This window comes from Staurois parvus, unplaced genomic scaffold (assembly GCF_062004578.1).
Source record: "Staurois parvus isolate SC_StPar_1 unplaced genomic scaffold, SC_StPar_1.0 ptg000088l, whole genome shotgun sequence".
In the NCBI taxonomy this organism is placed as follows: domain Eukaryota; kingdom Metazoa; phylum Chordata; class Amphibia; order Anura; family Ranidae; genus Staurois; species Staurois parvus.
The window spans coordinates 1,977,462-1,993,600 of record NW_028317884.1 but is presented as its reverse complement, the minus strand read 5'-3'; positions in this window follow the sequence as shown (position 1 = coordinate 1,993,600).

Genomic DNA, 16,139 nt, shown 5'->3' with positions numbered 1-16,139 from the left:
GTCAGTACAGGTAGAGGACATAGGAAGTTATCAGATCACAAGGTTTCCACCAAGATCAATAGGTATTTGTAACTCATCAGATATAACAAAACACTTTACAGAATGTAACCTCATTAATCAGTCATAAATAATGCAGTAGACAGAAATTATATTTAGTGTGCTTAATTGAGACTAGTATGCACTACAAAGGGACATGTTTTGTTCATATATGATGTCTGAAGTTTACAACCATTTTAAATTAATTTACTGAAAGATTGAATTGAAATAGAATTTTATAATAGTCATCCACATATGACATTGGCTACTTCACCCTTTTCTTTAATCTCATCTGACAGGGACCCCTCCTTACTCTAGAATCCCTTCCACTCGGCCACTGCTGCATAAACAGCGTACCCTAAGGTCACATCACCGCACTGCGCTGAATTTATGCTTTCAAAACACCTAGTACACTATTTTACCTTGCCTACAGAATCCCTCCAGAACGTCCTGGAATACACAAGGGCAGTCTACCTGGTTCATCCCTGCCTCTGCATTACACCTTCTTCTCCCTTTATTCTATCCATACCAATGACTCCCTAGATTAGCTCCCCCCCATCCCCTCTTCATCTCCCCATGACCGGTGTCCCATCTACCCCTTCTTCCCTCTCCCTCATTGCGGAGAAGTCTCCCCCCCCACCCTCTCTCGTTGCTGCCCCACAAATTAGTGCCTATCGTTCTCCCAACACACGACTGCACCATCCCTGCTGATTCTCTTCCCAGATACCTGACACTCAACTACGATGCGCTCACATCACCAGCTGACTATATCTAGAACCCTTACATTAATAACACTAAATGCACAAGGGCTCAATGTCCCTGTAAAAAAAAATCACAACTCCTACTGTTGATGCGCAAACAACAGGCTGACGTAGTGTTTATCCAAGAAACACATTTTCGCACTGATCACATCCCTAAGTTAACTAATCACCACTACCCCTTAGCACATAATGCCACTAATAACCCAGCTAAAACCAAAGGGGTTTCCATCCTCAGCTCCAAGCACGTCCCTCTAACGATTACCGAAACCTTGGCAGATGAGAACGTTTGGCATCTCTTCCTAAAAGGTACCCTTTATGATAGACCAATTACCCTAGCAAACATGACACCATGTTTTGCAGATGACACCAAGCTGTGAGTGGAATAACGTCCTTACAGCATGTCTTCAACTTACAAGCTGACCTCAATGCTCTGTTTAATTGGGCAACTATGTGGCAAATGAGGTTTAATGTTAATAAATGTAAGGTTATGCACTTGGGGGCCAAGAATATGCATGCATCATACATACTAGGGGGGGTACAACTGGGGGAATCAATGGTGGAGAAGGATCTGGGAGTTCTGGTAAATCACAAGCTTAATAATGGCATGCAATGCCAAGCTGTGGTTCTAAAGCGAGAGAAATCCTCTCTTGTATTAAAAGAGGTATACAGTGAGGAAGAGAAGTATTTGAAAACCCTGCGATTTTGCAAGTTTTCGCACTTAGAAATCATGGAGGGGTCTAAAATTCACATTGTAGGTGCATTCCCAGAGACAGAATTTAAAACAAATTCAGGAAATCACTTTGTATGATTTTTAACCTCCTTAGCGGTATTCCCGAGTGTAGCTCGGGGTAAAATTTCTATACCAAGAGCGGTAACCCCGAGCTACACTCGGGCTTACCCTGCGGTGTTGGTCTGGGGGTCCCTGCAGCACTTACCTTGTCCTGCGCTCCCGCGATGTGTCCCCTGCAGCGTCCCCGGCCATCTCCTCCGGCCGATGCCGGCATCCGGCTTCTGTGTTCAGGTCCCTCTGACGTCGGGACGTACGGGCGCCGGAACCGGCGGGAAATTTGAAATTTTTTAAATTTTTCATTGCTGTTTCAATGCATTTCACATATATTTGGTCCCTACTGCTTTGTCCTGTGTCCTGCCTGCATTTTGAATGTTCTTTCTGCCTGGAAACTTAGAAAAGTCCATGGCGTCCAAAAAGCGTCCCTTTACGTCAAAAGCAGTTTTAGAACAGCGATAGTAAATCAGAACCACTTGCAGAATTGAGTGATGATTCGTGGGGGAAATTCGTCATCAGACACTGAAAATGATTTTGCGACTTTGCTCAGCGATGTGCGAATTTGCCTCTGTATTTCAAATTTCAGTGTTTTTGGTTTGATTATATTATTGAATTAAATTTATTATTATTATATTATTATTTTTTATGATTATTTATTACATTATAATTTATGATTTCGTGTTTAAAATTTTATCATATCCGGAATGTTTACTAGACTCTTGTTCGGACAGATTTCAGAGAGTTATTCCTAAAAATTACGGCCTACAATAAAAAACTACATATTTCCATGCAAAAAAATGGTACCGCTTTCAGCACAAAAAATCGGAAAGAATCATACCGCCGAGGAGGTTAAAGAATTTATTTGTCTTGCACTGCTAAACATAAGTATTTGAACATCTGAGAAAATCAGTGTTAATATTTGGTACAGAAGCCTTTGTTTGCAATTACAGAGGTCAAACGTTTCCTGTAGTTCTTGACCAGGTCTGCACACACTGCAACAGGGATTTTGGCCCACTCCTCCACACAGATCTCTAGATCTGTCAGGTTTCGGGGCTGTCGCTGAGCAACATGGATTTTCAGCTACCTCCAAAGATGTTCTATTGGATTTAGGTCTGGATACTGGCTAGGCCATTCCAGAACCTTGATATGCTTCTTACGGAGCCACTCCTTGGTTATCCTGGCTGTGTGCTTCGGGTCGTTGTCATGTTGGAAGACCCAGCCACGACCCATCTTCAATGCTCTGAGGGAAGGAGGTTATTGCTCAAAATCTCACAATAAATGGCCCCATTCATCCTCTCTTTAATACATTGCAGTCGCCCTGTCCCCTTCGCAGAAAAGCACACCCAAAGCATGATGTTACCACCCCCATGCTTCACAGTAGGGATGGTGTTCTTGGGATGCAACTCATCCTTCTTTTTCCTCCAAACATGGACGAGTGAAGTTTAGACCAAAAAGTTCTACTTTGGTCTCATCTGACCACATGACTTTCTCCCATGCCTCCTCTGGATCATTCAGATGGTCACTGACAAACTTCAGACGCGCCTGGACATGTGATGACTTGAGCAGGGGAACCTTCCGTGCAATGCATGATTTGAAACCATGACGACGTAGTGTTCTACCTACAGTGACCTTTCAAACTGTGGTCCCAGCTCTCTTCATGTCATTGACCAGCTCCTCCCTTGTAGTTCTGAGCTGATTCCTCACCTTTCTTATCATCAGTGATACCCCAGGTGGTGAGACCTTGCATGGAGCCCCAGTCCCAGGGAGACTGACAGTCGTCTTTAGCCTCTTCCATTTTCTAACAATTGCTCCAACAGTTGATCTATTTTCACCAAGCTGCTTGGCAATTGCCCCGTAGCCCTTACCAGCCTTGTGCAGGTCCACAATTTTGTCTCTGGTGTCTTTTGACAGCTTTTTGGTCTTGCCCATGGTAGTAGTTGGTGTCTGACTGACTGTGGTGTGGACTGGTGTCTTTAAAGAGCTCAGACAGGTGCTACTAAGTTAGATTAATGAGTGGAGTAGAGGTGGATTTTTTAAAGGCACAGTAACAGGTCTTTGAGAGCCAGAATTCTTGCTGTTTCTTAGGTGTTCAAACATTTATGTTCAGCAGTGCAAGTCAAATAAATTCTTTAAAAATCATACAATGTGATTTCCTGTTCTTTTTTTAATTCTGTCTCTCAAAGTGGGAATGCACCTACAGTGTGAATTTCAGACCCCTCCATGATTTCTAAGTGGGAGAACTTGCAAAATCGCAGGGTGTTCAAATACTTCTGTTCCTCACTGTAGACTCCAGAGAGAGATCATTTTACCCCTGTACAAATCATTAGCAAGACCTCATCTGGAATATGCAATTCAGTTTTGGGCACCAATTCGCAAAAAGAACATTTGGGGAACTTGAGAAAGTACAGAGAAGGGCAACTAAACTGATAAGAGGTATGGAGGAGCTCAGCTATGAGGAAAGATTAGAGGAACTGAATGTATTCTCTCTTGAGAAGAGGAGATTAAGGGGGGATATGATCAACATGTATAAATGCATCAGTGGTTCATATAGTGAACTCGGTGTAGAGCTATTCACCTTGAGGTCATCACAGAGGACAAGGGGGCACTATTTATGTCTGGATCAAAAGAAATTTAATCTCCAAACACGGAAAGGTTTCTTCACAGTGAGAGCTGTGAAAATGTGGAATCATGCTTTGCAGGGGGTTTTTTTTGCCTTCCTCTGGATCAACTGTGGTCATAAGATTATAACTTCTTTTTTTTTTTTTTTTAAATGGTTGAACTGGATGGACTTTTGTCTTTTTTCAGCCAGACTAACTATGTACGATAACTATGTAACATATATTGCCCAAACATACTACTTCAATTCGTCACATCAAGTTTTCTGATGGACGCCTCCTAGCTTCCATAAATGATATTGCCACACAATTTGTGCAGTATTACACAGGTCTGTAGACAGATTCTCAGCCTTTGAAAGACCCAGCCTCTCGTCGAAAGCTCATGGCTGACTTCTTTTCCCCAATACAGCCCAAAACCCTTGTCGCAGACTGATCTGGGAAACGTAGTCCGAGCGCTCATGACAGAAGAATTGACCCTTGCCCTCAAACAACTAAAGACAGGGAAAAGCCCAGGCCCTGATGGCTTATTAAAAGAGTTTTGCAGATATTCTCACCCTAAAGCCCTAAATCTACATCACTGGCTGACCTCTTCCAAACAACATGGGTTTTTCCTATTCCTTGAATGCGGAGAAAGCGTTTGACAGGGTGGCCTGGGATTACATCAGAGCAGTACTGGAAAAGATTGGCATCCAGAATCAAATGCTCATCTTCATCCTAGCTGTCAGGGAAGATACATTTCAGTGCGCAGAACAGTTGTTGACGGCCATTTCACGGGTGCGCATGCATGAAAGCACGCACGTGTGAGAATGGGAGCGCGGCCAAGTGTGCGAGCACGCACAAACACCAGGCAGCTATTTAAACTGCACCATAGCCTGGGGTCCTTGCCACTTGGTCTATTATGTTCCCTGAAGAACATGAAACCTGTTCCTGTATTACATCTCTGTTACCGACTTGATCTTCCCTGACCTTGCCTGAACACTGCCTGTACCAACCCCTGGCTTGTCCTTGGTTTTCTTCTCTGCCTGCTCCTTCTTATACAGCTATCTGCCTACCGTTGCCAACCCTGGCCTGATCTTGACATTTCTGACTGCAGTGTTATACCTTGATCTGCTTTTCAGTTGCCAACCCAGACTGCCTGACCCTGCTCTCAGCATCTGAACCAGCTGACTTGTGTCACTTGCCATGACGGTCTTCCTTTGGCACAGCCTGCTCGACAGCAACGCACAGCCTGCTCATCGGCAATGCACAGCCTGCTCCACAGCAAACACACATCCTGCTTATCAGCAAAGCCAGCCTGCCTTTCAGCAAACACAGCCTGCCCACAGCAATGCACTACCTGCTCATCCTCCAACCTCGTGCAGCTCTCCGGCATCCTGCAACAGAAAACCAGTCAGGCACTCGAGCCCACTCTGTGCTCAGGTGCTCCTATCAATACCAGGACTCCTAAGCCGGAGATGTAAGAGAAGCCTACCTCCACACGTCAGGCTCCACCACCAGGAACGTTACACTAGCTCTCTATTCTGCTCCGACTGCACAAATTAGAGTTAACGGCCTTCTCCATATCAAATGGTACTAGACAAGGATGCCCACTCCTGTTTGTTCTCACATTAGAGGCTGTCATGTTTCACATGACTGTCATATGCCTTTAAGTGTTCTTTGTATTTTGTCTCTGATCCTCCCTTTCCTTTGGTTTAGTTCATGCTGTATAGATAGCCCTCCCTTTTTCCCAGTAACGCATTTCAGCTTCAAGCCTCATGTCATGAAGTAGATCACATTATGATCTTTTGACCTATCCGATGTCCATTGTCATAAGATTCTCTCAGTTTATGGAATAGACTTCACGAGATCTACAAGGTGTCGTCTGGATCGAGTCACTGCCTGTGTTATTCAACTAAGATTGGAGTTATCGCTATCTCATCACAACTGTAAATTACAGAGATCACACTGTCAATGCTTAGATTGGAGAGACAGAACAGTCAAAAGATCAGTGAAATGTCTTCATAGGATCCTTGCTAGCTTTGGATACACAGTAAGATGTTATATGGACACTGGATATAGCAGCTAACAGAGTGCAGCCATCTCTACACAAACCTGTACATGTCTGCAAGTATATCTCGGCATAACACTCATCAGTGTCAGGACAAATTATTGATGTGAATGTCTTACAACTGCAAGTTTATTCACTGCATCTCTATGGATTAGCACATGGTTTGTCTGTGAAATTATAAGAAAGTAAAAGAAAATGAAGTTTTGGAAAAAACAATGTGAGCATGCCACAGCCATGGCAAGATTAAGGGTCTTAGGACAAGCCGCTAGTGAAAATGAGACAACAGTTCCAGACACTTAGTTGTATCTTATGTCTCAGATTCCTCACCTCTCCAGAATGTCAACTCCCTGTCACAGCAGCCAAAGTACTCAATCAAAATCTCTTCTCTGCACCTACTGTACCTCAAGGCGATTTGCCCTTTTATCCTCCAATACATCAGACTGCAGCATCTCAGCTAGCCACAGACACTCTTGTGTATTTAATAGACCGTCCATCATACTTTGGCACCAACAGAGTACATTATAGCAACCACACTACTCTACAAACCAACATGCCAATGGACTTTAAGCCAGCTCGGGCATTGAATGCCTTAGCAGCAACATATGTTCCCAAATCACTCCACATAAGTCCACCAACCGTCACAACCAACTATGTTCCACCTGCAGTCATGCACTCAAAATCTGAAAACACGGACCTGTCACAGTTTGCTAAATACATGCTCCGCAGAAAACTTATTAAGACAGGCCTTACCAAGTTTGATGACAAGCCTGAAAATTACAGAGGCTGGAAATCCACTTTTAAGGCCACAATGAGTGACCTAGACATCAATGCCACAGAGGAATTAGATCTACTCATCAGATGGCTAGGTCCCCAGTCCACTGAGCTCATCAAGAGGCTCATAGCAGTTCATATTGACAACCCTGCTGCAGGCCTTAATGCTGCTTGGGGCAGACTTGAACATACCTTTGGCAGCCCAAAGGCCATTGAAGAAGCTTTATTCAAAAGGTTGCAAAGCTTACCAAGGATTTCTGCTAGAGACAATCTAAAGTTTCAAGAACTCAGCGATGTTCTATTAGAGCTTCAACTTGCTACGGCTGACATCAAATTACCTGGTCTCAGTTACCTTGACACCTCTCATGGCATCAAATCTACTGTTCTCAAGCTTCCATATGGAATTCAAGAAAGATGGGCAGCTCTTGGATCAAAGTATAAGGAAGAACATAGAGTTGCTTTTCCTCCTTTTTCCTACTTCTGCAAGTTCATCAAAAGAATTGCAGACACTAAGAATGACCTAAGTTTCTCCTATGGGGATTGTAATCTTCTCAGTACACTCTCTCCAAGACCTACAAACACATGTATGTCACACACAGACCATAGAGGTCCAGAGTTAGTGAAAAGGACTACTGTTCTACCTGCACCTGCTACAGTTCTTGAAAAGAGTGATCAAAACAAGAGAATTGAGGACCAAAATCGGCAATATCCAATACATAACACACCACATCCACTTAAGAAATGTATCGGCTTCAGAAAGAAAACCCTCCAAGAACGTAAGGAACTTTTGAAGAAATTTGGGGTTTGCTACAAATGCTGTGCCTCCACAGAGCACTTTGCAAAGGACTGTAAAGCGATCATCAAATGTATAGAGTGTGACAGTGATAAACATGTGCAAGCTCTTCATCAATATTCGCACAACTCTACTACGCTCACAAACAATCGTCCTGAGGCAAAGCAAGGCGGGGAGCGCTCAGATCAAGCAGCACCTACCACCCCAGTGTTCTCTACATAGAGTCACTGCCTGTGTTATTCAACTAAGATTGGAGTTATCGTTATCTCATCACAACTGTAGGTTATAGAGATCACACTTTCAATGCTTAGATTGGAGAGACAGAACTGAGCCCCTAGTAAGGCAAATCCGAGCTAACCCTAACATTAAAGGAATTACCGTTTCTGAACAAACATATAAGATAGCAGCGTTCCATTTCTCCTCCTCTTCGACTCACTGAGATATGTGTTCCTCTGCTGTGCACTGGGGGAGTTGAACCTTGCTCCCCCAATTCATTCATTTACATTTTGGATTGCACACCAACTTGGCACTGTGGACCGCGCCCAGGTGCTGGTGGTGGGGTCACCCCGTTGCATACTTATGCAGAGCTGCCTTGGTTCTGCTTTTTTCCATTACAGTCTTCCGACCCTCTCTTTATTTACCTTTCACTGCCTCTAAAACTGGTTTTCCTTTTTCTCTCCTCTTTATTCTTTTTCCCCCATTTTTCTTTTTTTTACTCTTTTCCTCTTCTTTCTCAGCTCAGATTTATTTATGTAGCTGTACGGAGTTCTCTCATTTTGTTTCATACATCTCGCCCACAGATGCCCCCTGGAAATTGCGCTTTTTCATAACTCTGTACTTTGTGTTATTGATCCTTCCATTTGCAGTTGTATGGAAACATTTTCACTCATCCCCATGGCTCATTGCTACATCTGTGCAATTTTTATGTTCATTTACTTATATATATTATTATTGCTCATGTTTTGTTCTGTTCAATTTTGATGCAAAAAATATTAAAGACAAATTTGCCTTTAAAATAGCAGTGTTCGCAGACAACATTTTGCTTTTCCTCTCAGACCCACAACTCACCATCCCTAATCTACTAAATTACTTTGCCCACTACAGCACACTATCCAATCTACAGATTAACTTTTCTATGTCCTTTGCATTATATGTCTCCCTGCCATAACTGTCAAGGCTGACTTAGGGGTCCAGCTGCCAACCCGCCCACCCACCAGGCCTATATGAGTTAAACTCTACCTCTCCCTCGAGATATCCGGGAGCTCCAAAACTGGCATAAGGGGCTTGTCTCGTGGTTCGGAAGGGCAGCTATAATTAAAATTAAAATATTGCCTCGTGTACTCTGTCTACTGCAAGCAGTCCTCCTCAAACTCCCAGCAGCATTTTTACAGCCCTTCATAGAGCCTATGGAGACAAAAACGTCTCAGAATTAGCTTTGTTCTTCTCACACTACCCAAACTAGAAATTAAATCATTTATGTTAGCTGTGTAATTTATTTTTAATAAAGCCTCCCTACCCCAGGCCCAAGTTGGGCTTTAATACATACTGTAGCAAAATTAAATAGCATTTTCCATCTGACTAGAATCCAGCTTTACAGCGGAACTTTACCATGGGCCAATGGTAGCCTGGGGTTCTGTGTGCTCCCAGCACACTGACGTAGCTGGGAGCACACCCGATCATGTGGCAGATCAGGCTCCTGATCATGAGTCTGTTGTGAGAGCCAATCTCAGCAGTCACATGATAGAGAAGCTGCTCCGATTCCTGGCATTGAAGCCCATTTAAAATTCCACCAGGAAGCGGTAAAGAGGTTCAAGAGGAGACTGTGTCTCTTCTGCAATAAAAGAGTCTTACCTTCCTGCTTGCCAGCTGCACAGGAGTTATGTCATCCCGCTGAACCAATCCAGATGGCTGAAGATGTTGAATCCTGAAGAAGATGTGGGGAAGATGTTGGTGCTGGGGGAGGTTCGTTGATGTTCCATCACTGACGGGAAGAAGAATAAAGCATACTTTAAGGGAACTTCACACAGTTGTTGAAAATGTTTACTTTTAGGATAATATCTGTACATGAAAATACAGGATCGTTTTAAGGATGACGATAAGTCCCAAAATGCATGAACAAATGAAATTTTAAACTCAGAGAATTCCTACTGTCAGTTGTGGTGCACATACAATGCAGCATATGCCACAGTCCTTGTATCCAAAGGCCTCATGAACGCGGACATATATGAGGAAAAGCATGATGTAAATATGGTCATATTTCTGCACTTGAGAAGTCCAAGTGCTGCATACAACTGCCCATAGACATGAATGGCAGTGCACAGGTATATGCCAGTACTTGTGTAAAACAATGTATAGCATACGGAAGGATTCTCGAAAGCAGACTTTTTGAATTCAAGGAATACATGCATACGCTATACATGGGTGTAGGCCATTACCACCATATACCCACATACAGCCGCTCATAGCTATTCATTTCTGTGGAAGACTGTATGCAGCTTCGGGACTTACCAGACATATGCAATAATTATATCATACATGGCCCCGTACAGCCAAGTGCATGAGGCCAAATAGTGCAATCGTTCATACCGTATGAGCAGCAAAAATACATGAGAGGTCAGCAACAGTGGCACTAAACCAACAAAGAGCCCTGGGGAGTGTTACTTACTGCCTCCTGTGACATTCATGCATATAGGCTCTTCTATCTTTCTCCGAAGTCTCCTGACAGCTCTCCCTGCCTGCCGTGGGTCCTGATGATCACCTCCAGCATCCCACACTCTCCCTGGAACCTTCTCCTTGCCCGTGTAACGAGACTAAAATCTGCCTACCAATGCACTGCCGTGCCATCCTGTCAGCGGAAGAATACAAAGCAAAATGCTCCGGCTATGTGACTCCAGCACCTAAGCAGAACTAAACCCACAGGCTTGACTGTTGCCCCCAAAAAAGTTACATTTAAGGCAAGCTGTGAATGAGAACTGTCACATATGGCTGTTGCTCTCAGCCAAACTGGAAAACCTTCAAGTGGCTGGTGCCATAACACATCACATGTGCAGCACCAAGGCAACTGCGGGTCAAACAAGCCTAAGATGACAGCTTTCTTGCCTGTACAGAATAGGAAGGTTTAGTTCTTTTTTAAAGCGACTGCCAGCCACAATGCATTAGGGCAGGGGTCTCCAAATTTTTCATTCAAATGGCCAGTTTACTGTACTTCACTTTAGGGGGGCCGGATTGTGGTCACTGAGGGTAGAAAATGTCCCAGGACAAGGATCCATGAGAATAAATATGGCCTTAGGGTTGGTGGTCAGTAAAAGGAAGAGTATTGCCCCATCATTGGAATTAGTGGAAGTAACCCATCATTGGTATCAGTGGAAGAAATAGTGCACCATTGTAGGTATCAGTGGGAGGAATAGAGCCTTGTATCATTCAGAGGAAAAGTGCCCCAAGGGCAGGTTAAAGGCTGGCAAAGGGCCGCATCCGGCCCACGGGCCATAGTTTGGAGACCTCTGCATTAGGGGGTGGTCCCCTACAAGTAAAAACACAGAAAAATAAAGTATGTCTGATTAATTGCTGTGTTTTTCATTTCCATAAATAATTTTATTTTAAACTTGACAGAAATTTTTACTATTCCACGAAGAGTCAACTTTCTAACACAGCCTCCTCCCTTCTTTTAATCGTAGCCCTCGTAGCTCTTTCGTGAATGTCCAATAACTGTCTATGATGGCATAAGAAAATGAACTGAAGTGTCTCTGGGCATACACAGGGCTATCTTTTCTTGTGTCTGAAAGCTGTAGGCTCCAGGCAAACTGGCTTAAAGAAACGCTGCTCCTTGATGAGTTTAGCGTTTTGCCGGCAGAAGCAACTAATGTTATACTAGGTTATCATGCGCATTATGTAGTTTAGAGGCATTTTTTTAAGCAAAGCAGAAAAAATCCTTTCTGTTTTGTTTTTTTTTAGAGCATTTTTCTGGCAGAAAAACCGCTAAACACTCCTAAATGCTGCTAAACGCTAGTACAAAACCGCTCAAAATTAGCACTTTTTTTCTGCCAAGAGCACTGGAGTTTTTTTATGCCAGTGTGTATAGAGCCAAACAGAGCTGTGGGAGAAAAGGAATGCTTGGGAAAGAAGGCAACTAAAGCCAGCCATACATTAAGCAATTTTCCTTCCTGCAACCATGGGTTGCAGGAAATAAAACTGCTAGATTCCTCCACCAACACAGTGTTGATAGGGAAATGTCTATTGTGTTATGCCAGGAGGGAGCCTTACCAGCTGGCAAAACACAATAATTACTGCTAGCAGCTATAGCCGCTGCCAGTAATTGCACCCATAAAAATCTGACCACCTAGTTGCACTGAAGTCGATCGATGGATCAACCTTAGTACAGCCAGCCTGCCCATAGATTGATGAAATACTGGCTGGTTCCTGTTGAACTGACTAAGATTCAATTCATCTATGGCCGGCTTAAGTGAACCTGTTGCTTTGTCCTGCATTCATGTCCTGCATTCAAAGCTGAATTCCTGGATAAGCAAATATCTTCATAGAAGTTTTATTCTTCCCTGAATCTTTGTGAGTCTTGTGTATTTTTTCTAGATCTGTGCAGACATTTCTGCCTCTGAGCAGGAGCTTCCTGTAATAAAAAAAGAAACTGGTCACCAGGGGCGGATTGACCATTCGAGCACCCGGGCACTGCCAGAGGGCCCGGGGTCAGTAGGGGGCCCCATGAGATGCCCCTGGTACCTTTCATAGGCTTTTTTGGGTGTGGTTTGAGTGTGGGCAAGGACACAAGGGCCCCATGATTTCCTATTTCCCAGAGCCCCCATAGGTTGTCAGTCCACCCCTGCTGGTCACTGCTGCTCACTCTCCATGTGTATGGTGACCGGTCTTGTATCCACCTCCTGCTGTATTTTCTGCAGGCAGCCTGTGGAGGGTGGAACTGCTAGGCTTCTCTGCTCTCTGCACAGGCAATGTACAACAAAATACTTTAACAAGGTAATATCTGGGTTTTCAAGAGCATAAGGTGCACATAAGTGGACTTACATACCTTGTGGCTACTGAAGAATATATCGAAATGAAAGTGTTTGTGCCTGGAGTTCATCTTAAAGTAGAACTACTGTAAAGGCAAAACTTTTTTTTTCTTTTTGGATTTTGGATAAAGCAAGGGAGGGTTATAACCCGTCAGATTATTTTAGCCATTTGTTCCCATTGCGGAGATTTCCCTTCACTTCCTGTCTCATAGCCATACAGGAAGTGAGAGGAAATTAAAGGAATTCCTTGGGGACCACGAGGTCATTAGAACTAGTGTCTCCATTGGATGATTTCCCCTTCATTACTTTTCTTGGGACAACCCAGAAATTAGGGACTTTCTTAGGTTCACTTTCAATGATAAACAGGACAAATAGAGAGGGTGAATCTCCTTAGCGGGGGCAGAGACAGCAATCAAAACCCGGCAGGCATTCTAATCCCTCTCCAGTCTACCCAAAACTAAAAAAAAAAAAGTTTTGCCTTTAGTTATACTTTAAGTCTGATGAGCCACTCGACTATAACTTCTGCTCGGCAGCCAGCAGGCATCTGTCGTTCCCTTGTATAGGATCCAGTCTGGGGGCTCCATTTATGCTCTGCAAAGTTTATTAATCACTTCAAGTCTGGACACTTTCACGCCCTTCCTGTCCAGGCCAATGTTCAGCTTTCAGCGCTATCACACTTTGAATGACAATTGCGCAGTCATGCAACACTGTACCCATATGAAATTTTTAGCATTTTTTTGAGACAGATAAAACTTTATTTTGGTGGTATTTATTCACCACTGGGATTTTTATTTTCTTGCTATATAAATGAAAATGTCCAAACATTTTGAAAAAAAAGTGTCTTTCTTATAAAATTATATATATATGATTTTGCAGTTCCGAGGAGGGGGCACGCACCTTACTCACGCCACCATTCACGGCCTCGGCTGTCAATCACCGAGTCCTGGCCGGTGATAACTTGCCGGCACCTGGTGATCGCCGAGTATCTCCGACAGGGGAGAGACCTGTGTATAAACAATACAGATCTCTCCCCAGTCTGCTCCTGCACACTGCTTTGTATGGTTCTGGATAGCAGAGCCATACAAAGCAGTGTGCATACAGCGAAGCACACACACAGCCCAAGTAGTAAAACAGCACACAGCACAAAAGTAACCCTTTGATCACCCCAGATGTTAAACCCTTCCTGTTCAGTGCCATTAGGACAGTGTCAGTGCTTTTTATTAGCACTAATCACTGTATTGGTGTCACTGGGGATGTCAGTGACACCAAGTCAGTTCCCCCCCCAATGTCAGAATGCGTGCCGCAGTCCAGCAGTCCCACTGTAAGTTGCTGATCGCCGCCATTACTAGTAAAAAAAATTCCAGTATATATACCACCATTTTTAATTCCTATAACGTCTTTTTTTTTTTTAGCAAAGACATGTAGCAGAATACATCTTGGGTTAAATTTATGACGAAATTTTATTTTTAAAATTTTTTTACTGGACATGTTTAATAGCAAAAAGTCAAAAATATTTTTTTTTTCTCAAAATGGTCAGTAATTTTCTGTTTATAGCACAAAAAATAAAAAACACACAGGCAATCAAATACCACTGAAAAAAAGCTCCATTTGTGGGGAAAAAAAAGGACATAAATTTCATTTGGGTGCAGCGTTACATGACCGCACAATTGTCAGTTAACATAACGCAGCACCGTACTGCAAAAAATGGCCTGGTAAGGAAGGGGGTAAATCCTCTGGAGGGCAAGTGGTTAAAATGTATTGTACCCTTGTTCTTTAAAGTGTATGCCTTGACAATACTGTATGCCGGGCTGCGTCCCGAGATCTCAGCATTACTCCTTTTCAGTTAATGAGCATGCACAGTGCCTCAAAGAAAGGACATTACTGAGGGGATTGTAGCTGTGAAAGGGTGGCTCCTGCATAATTAGTAGCAGTACCAACCAGAAAGTGGGCATAATCTGGGGCAGGACTAATGGCAAAGAAGGCGTGATATGCCTTGGCCATGGGCAGGGCTGACAGTCACTTGGGAACTGAGATGAAGATGTCGGTAAGTATGATAGTACTTTGGCAAACCAAAAACCATTGAGTTTAGGGATTACTACTTTGTGGAAATCTATTTCTATTTTTCAGTTAGAAGGTTATAAACACTACACTTGCTCCCCCTGCTGGTGAATTAATGTACTGCATGGTATTCTTTACTCTCCATGATGAAAGTTTCTGAAAGCAGATTTTTTAAGTTTTCTTCCACTTTACCTTTGTGTCTTTCTTTGTCTCTCCTCCTTTCTCTATACTTTTATACATTGTCTGTTGGTACCCTATATTTTCCTCTCACCCACCCTTCTCTCCTCCTTTCTTTCTTCATTCTTTCATTCCTATCTTCAGCTCCCCATATTTTCCTTCTTTCCACTTGGTATTTGATGCTTGCTTTCCTTACAAGCAGTGGTGCCTTTTTTTCCTTCCTTCCCTTCCTTCCTCCATCCCCTTCCTTCCTTTCTTCCCTTCCTACAAATGATGCAATATCACGTGTTTTTACTCCCCACAAATGCAAGTCTAACAAACCATATAGGTGCACTGAAGGTGTTTTCTACCCTGAGCCCGGTGTCAGCCCAGTCCAGTTTTTTACTTTTCCATTGCCAACATGATGACCACTGGATGGGTCCAATCCATATTATATATATTGAATATTAATCTGCCAGTTGCTAGAATACCACCTGTACATACTGGAAGTTATTACTATTAGTATAAAACTGCAGTTGGGACTTGGTCATAACCTTGGTTGCCGCCTAGCACCCATCCCCAAACTGGATGATTGGTCATTTGTTGGTCATGATTGGTCAGGCGACACCCCTTTAATATCATAGAAAAAGACTGACATGACTGAAAAAGGGAGCTCTCATATAACATCAATCAGGAAATATCTACCGGACTTGAGAGCCAAGGCAATCTTTTTGTTCGGACAATTGGACTTGCTAAAACCAAGGATATTGCAAGTATTCTGCCTTCTGAACTCCTTTATTTTATTTCTCTGTTGTTTTATTGTTCTCTTTAAGTCTTTTTAACATCTTTTTCTGTAAATATTTTAATTGCACCATTTTGACCTTTTTAATAGAAATTTCCTATTTTGAAAAGTGTTGAAACTGTTTTTATTAAAAGCTTTTAATGCAAACTAAAGAATCCCTGTCTCTTGAAGAGAGCTACTGTATTATTATTATTATTATACAGTATTTAATATGTACGTAATAATCCTCTGAATATCCCTGTCTGTGGTGACAGTGTGTATTACAGACGCTTATACTAATATAATAGTGTTACTGCTA